The sequence below is a fragment of the Pyrgilauda ruficollis genome, unplaced genomic scaffold (assembly GCF_017590135.1).
Source record: "Pyrgilauda ruficollis isolate IOZ18807 unplaced genomic scaffold, ASM1759013v1 scaffold40, whole genome shotgun sequence".
NCBI lineage: Eukaryota > Metazoa > Chordata > Aves > Passeriformes > Passeridae > Pyrgilauda > Pyrgilauda ruficollis.
The window spans coordinates 7557484-7570276 of NW_024525490.1; positions in this window are offsets into that span (position 1 = coordinate 7557484).

The window sequence follows — 12793 nt, forward strand, 5'->3', positions numbered from 1 at the left end:
GGTTATTAGGAAACATTTTCACAGAGATGTGTTGTGGTTTTACTGATACACAGCCTCTATATTTTTCCTGTTTTATACTCTGAAGCATGTGCAAGAGATACATTTGCTTCTTCTATTTAATAGTGTGATGTAATTGTTGCTGACCACGTTAGTGCAATACTCCTTGAGGCCTTCTTTGTGTCAACATCCTGGAGGATGAATGCCTGCAGCAAATACCACATGTCCACTGCTTTGTGCACCCTGTTTGATATGACCTTGTAGTTTAGTGCACTCCTTTCATTGCATAGTCAAGAAAAGTGTGATGCTGGAAAATGGATTTTTGTCTTCAGTGTTTGAATTCTGAGGTACATTTCTTCACACATTTTAGTAAAACTACTACTAAGATTATGACTACAACTGTGATTTCTACCAAACAGATCTGACTTTGCATTTTACTAAGTATGACTAAATAATTTAGAGTTGCACTATGCTGCATTCTTGGAAAATGGTATAGAATTCCAGGTCCTCTTCATTTGTTTTTTATTTTCATTCTGCAGGATCTTAATTCATCTATACTGTTCAAGAAGACAACATCAGAAGAACAGACTTCCTATATGTACAAGCAATTATACTTCAAAATATGAATATTCAGAATTTTTTTCCATCAGCTGCAGGAGTGAATTAAAATTCACATTTGCCAAAATTCAATAATTTTCTTACATGAATGTGAGTTTAAAACCTGTAGAGCTGTCAGTCAAAACAATATAAAAACATAGACTTAATTTGTGAAGCCATAATGCATGAAGAATAAACAACTTGGGGAATTATTTAGCAATCAAGGAAAAATATGTCAAGCGTAAATAATGGATGCATTTATGCATTTTTTATTTTTTTCCATACAACATAAACAAAGTGTTTCCATTAATTAAGTCTATTGTTTGATGTAATCTCCTGTTTTAAAAGGATATTTCTCCATCAAGGTGGAATTAGAGATTTTCCAGCAAGTAAAATGCAATAAAAGTGTTTATTCCACTTCTGACAAACTTTTTCAACGTCAGGAGGAATATATTCCTATAATTTTGTTGTTGAGTGTGGATATGCTGCCTAACTTCTTCCACTTACAGGAACTCCTTTATATAGGTATAAAATATATGATTTATTTAGAAGGTTTTCTACATGTAGCCCAGCCACAAAAATCAAAATGGAACAAGAGAGACTCCAGCATGGATATGGATCCAAGAGCCAGTGTATGAGGTTAGAGAAGTGTATTCCAGAAATTTCAATAAGCTTATGCCACGCTACACCAGCTGCAATGTTGAAAACCTAGGAATTCTCCCAGTGAAATTTGAAAGCATTCCAAGTAAGTAAAAGTAGCAGAGTATAAACAGTTATCTAAACATAACCATGGATTAACTATCACTTCTTTGAAAGAACAAAGAAGCACTCAAATATAACTGAAGTACATTGTGTACATTTTATGTTGTGTACATTTTATTACTGTTGATGTGCTCAAAGTGACTCTATATTTTTAATGTCTTATACTTTGATCTTAATATGTTTTCATTGCTTATTCAAATAATATAATTTCCTAAAGTGATTTTTCTTTCTCTTTGTTCTTTTTTTATCCTATTTGAAAATATGAGTAGATAATTTCTCTTGATGAGAAATAAAATTTTTCACCATTTAAAATTCACTTTAAAATAATTGTAGGCATGAGGTTTCTTTTAGCAGTGGGAAAAAATTGTCATTATTTTATTTTCATCTGTACTTCAGATTAATTAATAAGAATTAAGTTAATGTAGTTCAAACATTTAGGAAAATGTGATGTAATAGTTAATATTTTAATACTCACGTTTTCTAGGCTATTTAATTTATTTAAATGTTATGTTTTTATTTTGTTATTCACAACATGGATGGTAATATGAGAAGAGATACAGTCTAGGATAAATTGTAAAATAGAGTGGTTAATGTAAATAACTTGCTCAGCATACCTTAAGGTGAGCTATGAGTATTAAATGTATGGCATGCTGCTGAACTGCATACAAATTGAGAAATCAATTAATATATTTCTAAGAAAAACAACCTGGAAACTCTTAGGCATGGTGAGAACATTACCAATTACAAAACTGAATATTGGTCTGGCTTTTCAAATCTTTGAGCTCACATAACTCTCTTTACAGGAGGAAAATGATAGAGTGACAGAAGTTTGGGAAGCTCCTTCAGGGGATTTCTGTATCAGAGGCACCCACACAGTAATGAATCATTATGACAGCATCATAAACAATGACATGCTCAAACTTTGTTTGAATCACTGACACATTTGTTACAAATTTGAAAATTTCATACCCATGGGATACAAGCATAAGAAAATCTATGCATGTAGTGCTGTACAAAGAAAAAGGTCTGCTCAGCAAAGCTATTGAATGTTTTTATCATTGGGTATGTGGCAAACCAAAGGGAAAAGTTCCTGTGGAAACAAAAATGTTAATGTTACCTCATAGAGACCCTAGGCCATTCTCCAAGTCTTACCAAGTACAAAAGGAATTTTACAATAAATAGCATTTGCGGTGACAACAAATATTAGAGTATGATAAATGGATTTTAAGACATTTCATATAGCATGACTGTAAGAAAACTATAATTACATACCTACTCAAAGAAATACTTTTTTCCTGAATCCCAGAAATATTGTGGACAACATTCTCAAAAGTACCCAATTATTTTTGTTATTACCATCATTTATATCCGGTGACATGGTATTTTCCTTTGAGACTGAGTACTTGGATTTTTTACTCAAAGTAAAAGAGTTTTTAAAGAACTCAAAGTATATGTTAACTGAAAAATATTCTATTGGAAGTGATAGTACCTTACAAACTCAAATTTCATAAATAAAATTATGTGAAGGAATAGTTATTTTCATGTTGCACATACTTTATTCCACTGAATGTGAGAGACAAGAAATACATATTTTTAGTGGTTATATAATCATGTTCAGTTAAACATCATACAGAATTTAGTGGCATACTTGAGTTATTTGGTGAAGGTTTGGATGACTATAACCAAAAGCTTTGATTGTTAAAAGTTATTATTATGATAATAAATGAAAAAAAAAACTTTTGAAAATACTGTTACCAGGGCTAAGCTATTCTCTTGTATAGGCTACTATAATGCCAACAAAAGCCAACAGCAGGATTTATTTTGCTGTGTGAGGTAGGTGTTTGTGTCACCCTTGCTTCTGAAATCAGTTCAGCCTCTGAAATGCTTTTTTCAGTTCATTTTGGAGTATTTTGAAATGACATTTATTTCTTCAAATTGCAATCCCCTGATGAAATTTGCCATGTTGTAGAATATGGAGATTTATGGTAGTATAACTCACCGGAAAGTCTTATATAAACATAACGAAAGTCTTACGTAGACATAAATTATGTCAAAGTAGCTGGAATTCCATCTTAAGTAATGATGTAGTCTCAGACTGTCCAAGCTGCATAGCATTTAGGATGCAATATTTGAAACTGCACAATCAACCAATGCATTTCTTTAGTCAGGAAAAAAAAAAATCCAAATAAAAAACAAATTATCAACCCAAACGTGTTTTGCTTCTCAGGGAGACTGAGTGGCACAATTATCAAGAGACAGCAAAAAACAAACTGGAACATTCTGGTTGTTATTTTTTGCTAAATCTCCCTCAAATTACAGCAAACAGCTAAAAGGATTTTCTGTTGTCATTACTGATATTCTCTGGGCCCCACAGCCATGTTGCTCTGTCACACAGTAGGGTAGTAACAAAATAATGAGGATAAGGCTTTTCAGAAATCTGTGCCAGCATGTACTAAAATGGAGACCAGACACTATAATTGATACTGCTCTCTGTCCTACTGTACATCAGTTCCTTCTATTTGTTTTCCAGTACTGTCTTAGAAAAGTGGATATGATTACCTCAGTATTTTCAGTGTTAAAAACACATAAAATAGACCTGGAAAGGAACTTGAGGTATTATGGAATTGAATTCTGTGCCCTAGGACAGAGTCAGCTGCAGACAAGGTATTCCTAACTTATTTATCTTTTTTTAAGAAGATGTCAATTACATGATTCTAAAAGCTCCTTGGACTGTGTGTTACAAAGCCTAATTACCCTTAACAATAGATAAAACCTTATGTTTTTTTTCATCTAACTTAAGTATCCCTCCTTGCAAATTAATCCCATTACTTTTGGGCCAATGAAATAAAGAACAATTACTTGTCTTCCTTTTCCCAATAGCTTTTTCTTTATGTGAAGGCTGTTACCTTGTTTCAAGGTCTTTAAATTTTCCTGAACACAGAAGTAATATAAGAAAATAGAGCTTTGGGGCACATTAAAAAAACAAATTGTTGAGCAAGTGGTGAAGACATTTTGGAGTAAGAAGTAAATTTTCTATGCATTCATTTCTATGCATTTTCTATGCTTAACTAAATAGTTTCTTGGTATGAAGGGTCAGTAGGTCAAAAATCATATACAGACATAGATATGTCGAGGGAGATTCAGTTGTATTTTACTAAGTTAGTGAACATATTATAGAGGATCTATCCTCTGTGAAAATCTTCTATCAGACTGACGTAATTTGTGACAATGAAAGGATACACTGGTTGATTTTATCATAGTTGCATTATTAGTTAATTTCATATAAGGAAGACTAAGTTTAAGGAAGCTAATGAAGAGACAGGTTAAAAGGAAGGATTTTGTTCTGTTGCTCAGTTGAGAATAATTCTTATAAATAAAAGGGTTGAGTTTTCCAGTATTAAAATGTTGCTAGAAACATTCTGTTTTTAAAAGCCTTTCAATATGAAAAAAAAAAATCTGTTTGCAACAAACATTTTTAAATGCTTAAAACATTTTTAAAAATAAAAATAATTCAAAAAATAACATGGAAAAGCTTTACTTGTTGACTAGCTCTTCAGGAAACAATTTTTTCAATCTTTTTTTAATCTCCGCTTTGAAATTGGGTATCTCCAATACATTGTTCACTTTCTATATCTCCCTGAACAGATGCAGAAACAAAATATTCAAAAAAAGCTTTCAAAATTCATTTCAGAAAAGCTGAGACAATAGCACAGATCTGAAAAATTAAGCAAACCAAACAAAACTAAAATATAAGAGTCATAGTAACTCTACTTTTATTTTTCTGCCATTGTAGTGAAAAATAAAGAACACAATGTAGTTATAATTAGCATTGATATTACAGGCAAATTGTGTTTTAATCACCTGTCAGAATGTAATTTGATTTGATTATCTTTTCTGTTCTTAAAATTACAAAAGTCAGGGACTGCGACACTCACCAGGTCATTAATATGAAACAGAAAACTTTTTTTAATACCCTGAAGCCATGCTTTTATTTTGTGTCATATTCACTGTACTTTAATGTATTTTTTCCTTTTATTTTTATTAATAATCAGAATGACTGTAAAATCTGTTTTCTCACTGATGCCTTCAAGGCTTTTTCTACAGAGTTGATCTAAAATCAATCAAAATAAGGACCCATTCCTTTTGAAATTCTTACTTTTTTTTTTGGTTGCTCACAACTGAGTTTAGTAGATGTCATTAAAAAAAAAAAAAAAAAACGAGAGAGGAAACATAGATGATAAAAACTCTTTCATCTGATTGAATAGTAGAAAATTTAGCTCAAAGACAATAAAAGATCAGCATGATGTGAACATTCTTGTGCTTACTGTTATGTGCAGTAGAAGGCATGACTGAACTTCATTACACATGGTGCATTTTGAATTTTTCTTTTCTAGTTTATCTTTTTGTCTGTTTGTTTTGTGGAACTTCAATGCTTACTGACAGGTAACTTCATTGACTAGCTATGAATGTAGAAACGGGGTTTCTGAGCTGAAAATGACGGATCTTTTAAGCAGCTGAACTTCTGCTAAGGACACACAAGTTTCTCTGCTGAAACCACATCTGAGTTTGACCCAAAGGCTTTTCATCCATAAAAAAATGCTTTCATTTGATCTGCAGGTTGTTACAACTCCCCATCCTAACAAAGAAGAGCTATGTGTGAGGTACGTGTTAAGACATGAAACTGCAATTCAAAGGAATTCTGAGTATGAATCCCATGGCATTGGGGCAGCACTTAAAAGCTTTCTGTTCTAGAAAAGGAGAAATGGTAGGATTTGTGACTTTCTTTAAACCAAGATCTGAAGCAAAACGTGTTGGCTTCTCTCAAGAGGCTTCATTCTCCTATAGTTGGAGGAATTGATGATTATAGTCAGTGAGGACAGGAAGTGTGGTCAGAGCACACTCATCAGGGAAATACAACAGTATTTGTGTTCCTATTGCTAGGAATTTAATTGTATTCCTATTGATACTGAGTACGAAGTGAAAAAAATAATACATGGGAAGCATTTATTTATTTATTGTCCTGTTTCCAGACTTCATACATAAATCAGTGAGCATGGCACATCCATATGGGATAGAAATCATTAAAGGTGCGATTTTAATCAGACAGGGAATGGTGAAAACCCTACGTGGTACTTCATACTGGCTTGCCTTCAAAGGCATCCCTGTCAAGTTTCCTTCTATTTGATGAATCTAGCTGTGGAGCCTGTATTTCTTACTTGCAGTTTCAGCTTTCTTGGTTTTCATTCATAATCTGTACACGTCTGGCAGCTGAGTGAAAGATGTGTTACACATGTACTAACTTCCTCTTCCTCACATGTCTTGCTCTGGAGCACAGTCCTTAAAAAAAAAAAGGGTGTCATGTCCCCTAAATTGTCATCAATTACACAAAGTCTTTGTTTTTTCATTTAGTACAGGAAATAATTTATTAAGTCTACTCTTCAAACACAACATAGTTATTGAACCAGAACAGGTGGAAGGCAAACAAATGCAGGACTAGTGAATATAAAGAAAAAATGTATTTTTGCCTTTACACAGCCATTTTTATAGCTTTTAAGTTATCATCTCAACTTCTAGTCACTCGCAGGCTTACCAGAACCAGGACAAAAGTACATGGGCTATGAAGTTTGGAAAGGTTAAGAGTCAAGAATACTAAGTGTTTTTTGTTTAGTCTACTTCCAGCTTTAGTCTACTTACAGCATAATTCAGTGTGATCCCGTGGCAGGATCATTCAGAGCAGGGGAGGCAAAAAAAGCACGAGTTACGCCCACATCTGTTTTTCACAGATGGTTGCGAAACTTTGTCATGACACTTGCCTGTATGCGAAATATCCATGATACATGATGGACGCCTGTGTGCAAATGTAATAACTGTTCTTCCTTCTGGAATTGTATGGGATGCAGATGTCCCAGTGCCAGCAGTGGGGACTGTGGGGGCTCTGTGGGCTCTGGGGCTGCCCCAGCCAGACACAGCTGGTTCCAGGCGGATCAAATCACCCACCACAGGGCTGGGCTGAACCCACAGCCCAGGGCAGCCCCAGCTGGACACAGCTGGTTCCAGCCAGACACAGCCAGTCCCAGCTGGATCCAACCTCCAACGTAGGGCAGGCCTGAGCTCATGGCTGGGGTGGGGGCGCTGCAGGGACTGCATGTGTAAGAAGGACACAGGAAGGTAGTGGGGCATGGGGAGTAAAACAGGAATGAGAAGCAACAGAGGGAACAGCAAGGTGAGGAAAGAAGGAAAAGGAAGAATGAGTCAGTGGTGGAGAACTCTGGAGCAGCAGAAGAGAGAAAGAAGGACGGACATGCAGAGGGAAACTTCTGCCTCCTGCGCACAACACACCTTGTGCCACTGGTTGCCTGACATAGAGACCGAGTGTTACTTGAAGTCATATAAAGGAGCAAATGTACCTGGGGTGATGAGGAGTGTTATAGATACATATTATAATGCTGGCTTTTTGCAAATATTAAAATGGATTCTATACGTGCGATGTTAAAGTAACTTTGTCATAAAGATATAGTTTTTATTTCTGTTGTAAATTAAGCTTAGACTTAGTAGTGAAATAGCTGATACAGATAAGCTTGTGTTAAAATGCCTGCTTGGATGGGATAACATCCAAGGAACATATAATGATGACACCAGCTACAGATATGTCAACTGTCAGCGCTCACCATCTAAAGACAGTGTGGGCTGGGGCCCAAAACTGGAGGTGATGCTAAGAATGGACTAAAACCACAACCAATAAATATGCATGCTCCAAAAAGGTGGACCTGAGGAGGAGCCATGCTAAACAGTTTTTGGAATAGGTAAATTAGTTTGGGGAAAAGTTTAATATTCATAATTGTTTATGAATATGTAACAGGTTGATGCAATAGAAATGTATATAAAGGGTGTTTCCGAAATAGCAGGTATGCTCTTGGCTGAGTGCCAAGATGCACACAGCTGTATATCTTTGCTCTATGGTCTTTGTCTCCTATTGTACTTTACTAAACTGTCTGAATTCTTACAGGAGAGTGAACCTTGTTTTTCACATGGAATGTGGGAAAAGGGGAGAAAAGGTGCTTTCCCCAGCTCTGAAATGTTTGGTTTTTTCCCTTGTTCATTAATTTCAAATACATCAATCAATAATTAAGCATTTATATTAATTAACAATAAGTGAAGCTAATTCCCCAAAACTGAATTTTTTCTGTCCATGAGAGTAACTGGCACTTGTATTTTGTCTTTTTTCCAGCTCTTTACCTCAAACCAGATGGTTTCTTGTTCTTGTTCTTCTGTTTTCTCCCCAGCCTTACAGAACAGAGCAGTAGAAAGCAGCTGGGTGGGAGTTTGGCTGCTAGACAAGGCTTATCCACCACCACCACAAATTTTGTATCTGTGTATAGTGCCAATAAGAAGCAAGAAAATAAATTGTGTGTAAATATTAATATATCTTTATCTGTACTTATATATACTGTATATGGTTAAGGAAAAATCAGAATATTCATCTCAGTCTGTGTTTCTTAAATCCATAGGACAGTTTTACAAATACTGCTACAAAGACAAACTATTTATTTATGTTTTATTAGAATCAATAGAGAAAAGCAGTAACAAGTATTGTATCTAAGAAATATGATAAATTGCAAGTTTTTTGGGTTTTTTTTACAGATCGTGTAGATTAGCTGGTCAAGGCTCACGATATTAAAGATCTCCTAGGCCAGTATTTGTAACTATGAAGAAATTCAGAAAAGTTACCACTTCTTCAGTATAAATTGAATTTATGTTGATTGTAGATGTACTTAAATCCAAAGTTTGTCACAGTACGACCTGTAAGCATACTTGCTAATAAAGCAAAATATAAACTTGGAAGCAGTTGTAAAAGCAAAGGAAAACTAAGCATTATCTCATTGTATTTGTTGTCATAAGAATATATGCATAATGGAAAGAATTATTTTGCAGAACACTGAAATATTTTTTGACTACACATTGTTTAAATTCTGGAATATAATTAAATTATTTCTTAATTCTTTCTAACTGAAAAAAAAAAAAAAAAAAAAAAACAACAACAAACCCAACCAACCAAACAAAACAAAACAAAAAAAAAACAACCAGAAAAAAACCCAAAAAAAAATCTTTTTCTAGATAAAACTGCTGTGTATTTCAGGAAGAAAGAAGTCTTCCAGAACAGTATTTTTAGGAATTACTTTTTTGAATTTAAGTCTTCAATTGCAGAAATATGCCTGGATACATTTTTTTTGCTTTAAGGTCATAGAAAGCAAGATTAGATTACTCATCTAAGAAATAATTTGACAATGCTGAATATGCTGCCTTAGCAAAAGATTATTCAAAGCTTTTGCTTGGATATGTAAAATACCACATTATGAATAGTTTTAATCTGACCTGTTTCATGCATGGTTTTGGTAAGTCAATGCAAAATATAGAAGACACATTTGAAAGACTTTGCAGTCTTTGTATTGTAGTTCACAAAATCTTCCAACATACTACATTCATAAAATTAGTACTGCAATTCCAAGTTATTGAATGGAAGAATCCATCCCTGTTCAATTCATACTTAAAAAACAAAACACAGAAATGCCACGTTTCATGCATCCCCTTAATACAAAATTCAAAATTTCACCTAGGATGAGAACTGTCTTTTCCTTAAGGGAAAAATATTAGGTTCCACAAAGAAAATGAAAGCTTCAGTAAAGTTTTGTGTCAGTTAAAAATTACCCTGCAGTCAGTCTATGACTATGAACATCAGTGTCCCTATTTTATAAAAAGTATTTTTAGCAAAGTCATGCTGTCTAATATAAAGGTAGCATATAGTCTCATAGTCTAATATAAAGGTATCACAGTGATAATGATTGTATAAAGTCAACCTCACATAAATTATTTCTAAGAAAATATTAATTTTTATCTTTAAAGATTTTACTAATTTGTTCATTGATTCAATTTGGCTTTTTTTTTTCTTACTTAGTAAAACTGGACATCTTTTCATATTTTCCTTGCCTAAACAAAAGTGCAGATGGTGAGACCCAGAGAGAAATTTTATGCAAATGTTTTTCCGCAGTTTATAACATGGAATAGTAGTTTATTTTCTAGTTGTTTAAAAAAAAAAATCATGTTATTGTTTAGGTTATTAACTCTAAAAACATGTGCATTTAAGTACTACAACAGCAATTATGGTTTTTATGTGAATAGTTCTTATTTCATACGAACTGAAGCAAATTTAATGGTATTAATAAATGTGTGAATTACTGAAGGAGTGGAGATACAAAAATCATGTGCAAATGCAATTTATTTTAAATATGGAAAGTTGATTTGATCAGAAAGACAGCTGAAGAAATGGCCATTTCAGGAAGATGTTAAAAGGCCAGACATATTAGAGAGATGAGTATTACATTTGATCATTGTTTTTTGACTCACTTCACCAGAGCTCAGGTGATTGTAGATTTTAGAATTGTTAATTTAAAAACTCCATCAAATAGTTACAAATAGACCAATCTCTGTCAAGCACAGTATCAGCTAAGGAGTGGAGATTTATTTCTGAACCTGTTTTGGAGGTTTTGATTCTCACAGAAGAACAACATCTGGAGAAAAGGCCTGCTTGGAGAAATGTGCTTACACAGACCATAGTTATTATTTTTCTGGAATGAGTGTGGGTTTTTGTTTACCCACATGTTTCCAGTCTAGTATAGACCAAATAAAATCTTGGCACATAATTTTGGGGAAAAAAAGCGACAAAAATAAAAATTTTGCTTTGGCCTACATTTCAGTAGGACTCAGACATGACCCGTCAGGCCTGGTCTGATCTCCACCTGCATGAGTTTACATTTAAACATTAAACATTTCTTGCCTCAGTTCAGACTCTGCCAAGAGCTGTCATGTATAGTTACTCTAGAAACTAGGGGACAGCTTTGGTGGGATTACCTACTGTTCTCCAGTAACTTGTTCAATGTGAAATCCATAGCGTTCTTTCTTAATTTTGTATCTGCAGAAATGCAATTAACAATATTTATTTATTTACCTTGTGAAAAATTTGTGTAGATAATACACTTAAAACTTGCAAAATGGCCTAGATCAATTATAAACCAGAATCTGTTACAGAACCTAAGATAGCTAAATTTTTCTTCCATTAAAAACATGAAACGTGCAATTTTCATGGGAGACAGATAAAAAATTTGGTAGCTAAAAATGAGGGAATAACCTTCTTCAACAGATGTTAGCTTGTGAGAATTACCTAGGGGATGATGAGCAGTATCAAACCTTACTGCTTACTACTATGTTGAAAGTAGTCACCCTTTTATTCCAGACATAGTCTGTTGGCCTTCTTGTTGCTTTATAATGAAAATAAATTACAAGAGTTCATAATTTTATTCAAGAAAAGAAATAAATGCAAAATATTGAAAGCTTTTCTAAGGAGATTTTTTTCTGACTTAGTAGGGTAATGATTGTCTAAAATCATAATTGGATACTGCACATTTCCTTGTAAGAGCAGGTATACCTTCACAAGGACCCTTCTTGGGATCAATTAGTCTGTAACCACTCTTGAATTTAGAATGCTGAGAGACCTGAGGCTGAAAAGCAAAGAAAAAAAGGAGAAAAAAAATTGTACTTTAAAAATAGCACTGGTAGCAAAAGTACTGCAACAATACTTCTATGGGATAAAAATATATTCAAAACCCTTCAATTTAGATAGGAGACTCTATAAAGGTTAATAAAAGTAAAATATAATAGTTCAAATATTTAAATAATGAGATTCTTGTAACTCAGTTTCTGAAGAGTAGGTAGGAATATAGAATATAAATTCCTTTTCATGTATACATAAGATACAGAAGTATAGATATTAATATGACTCATGTAGGCAAATGTTTGGAGTATATTATTAAGTTAAAGGACAGTGGAAATGGAACACAATCATTTTTACTTAGATGATAATTTGAGAGAGAATTGATCCAAATCTATAACCATTCCATAACTTTTAATAAAAAAAATATAGTGTGTTCAATGAAATAAAACCAAAATATCAAAACTAACTATTAATGTTTAATTAATGAAAAATTTGTGCCATTGTAATTTGTAATGAGAGTTTAGATAGATAATCTTAACTTCCCAAGGCTCTGAAATTATTAGAATCCAAATCAAGCAAGCAGGCTTCGAGCACCTTTTCTCTTAGTAGTTGCTTATTTTAAAATACGATGGTAAAGGCTCAACATCAGTTCTTTTGCAAGGTCTCTGTGACAATAGTAAATCCCATTAATGTCTGAAGTACTTCAAACAGGGCAGTCTTATAATGATTTCCAGCTCTTCAAAGAATAAGCCTTTCCTACCTGAAAGCTCTCAGAAAGCTTTCATATAGTAAACTAGCCAGTTTTTCAGAGAGCCTCTGGCAGCAGAATGTGGTTAAAAGTGGTCACCTTCAAAATATGGAAAAATACAGAATCAGTTTCAGGCAAGAAAT